The sequence below is a fragment of the Arachis ipaensis genome, chromosome B02 (genome assembly GCF_000816755.2).
Source record: "Arachis ipaensis cultivar K30076 chromosome B02, Araip1.1, whole genome shotgun sequence".
In the NCBI taxonomy this organism is placed as follows: Eukaryota; Viridiplantae; Streptophyta; class Magnoliopsida; order Fabales; family Fabaceae; genus Arachis; species Arachis ipaensis.
Window position 1 is genome coordinate 2,406,117 of NC_029786.2, and position 1,671 is coordinate 2,407,787.

Here is a 1,671-nt window from a genome sequence, read left to right on the forward strand (position 1 = left end):
TTATTAAAAAATAAATTTTTTTGAAATATAGATAAATTTAACATTAATTAACACTAAAATTTAAAATATATTAAAGAAGAGATTTTTTAAAAGTTATAAAAGAGGAAAATGTACATTTTACAAATAGAAGGGAGAAGAATCTCATTTTAGCATCTTTCAGAAGAAGAGAGTGAAATTTTCTCTTTATATTATTACTTTGATCTACAAGAGAATACTATATATATCATTTATCACACACACGTGGAAATTAACTCCTTTTAGTAAATATTAGTCAATTTTAAATTTTAAAAATTCTAATTCTAAACCTTAAATACTCTAAACAAATAAAAACAATAACAACAATAAAGTCTTGTCCCACTAAGTAGGATCAACTACATGGATCAAATGATGTTATTGAATTCTATCATATATCATGTCTACAAAAAAACCGTTTATATATAGATCTTGTTTGACCATCTCATGGATGGTCTTTCTAAATCTTCTATCTTTTACCCTTTATCCATTTTCCATCTCATTCACCCTCCTGACTATGTGCTCTCTGAGTCTTCTTCTTACATGTCTAAACCACCTGAGATGTAATTCTATCATCTTTTCCACAATAGGTGCTAGTCAAACTCTCTCTCTTATATCTTCGTTCCTTATTCTATCCAATCGCATATGACCACTCATCCATCTCAACATCTTCATCTCTTCTACACTTAACTTATGTCCGTGCTCCCTTTGACCGTCCAACACTCTGTACCATAAAGTTTACCTTTAAGTATCCATATAGTCGGTCTGATATCAGTGTGATAGAATTTATCTTTAAGTTTTAAAGCCACTTTTTTTATCATATATAAAATCAAACGCATTCCGTCATTTTGACCAACCTGCTTGAATCCTATGATTTACATCATGTCCAATCTCTCCATTATCCTGTATGATGCAACCAAGATACTTAAAACTTTTAACTTTTTTTAGGATATTTTTTCCAATCTTCACATTTGTATTAGGATTTTCCCTTCGGCAGCCAAACTTACATTCCATATATTCCGTCTTGCTATGGCTTATGCGCAGACCATACACTTCTAGAGCTTCTCTCTATAAATCCAACTTCTTATTTATGTATTCCCTTGACTCTCCCATAAATAAGATATCATTGGCAAAAAGCATGCACCATGGTACAGGCTCTTGGATATGCTCTGTGAGTACTTCCAAGACTAATGTGAAAATAGTATGGACTTAAGGTTGATCTCTAGTGTAATCCTATGCCAATAGAAAATTTCACTTTGTCACACTACCTTGAATCTTCATACTAGTTATAGCTCATCATATATATATATACATGTCATTAATTGCATAAATATATGCGATTTTTACTCTCTTCCTTTCCAAAATGTTCGATAAGACCTCTCTTGACACTCTTTTGTATGTTTTTTTTAAATTAATAAACATGAGATGCAGCTCTTTTTTATTACTACAATACCTCTTAATCATCCTTTTTAACAGGTATATCGCTTCAGTAGTGCATTTGTCTAAAATAATTTTACAATAAAAATAATTAATATTACTAATTAAAAATGAATTCTTTATGCTTATTTTTATGACTAAGCAATAAGCACTCACTTAAGATGAACAATGTTAGTTGAGAATAAAGCAATCGGTTTCCTGTCATCTTTTCTTATGTACCTC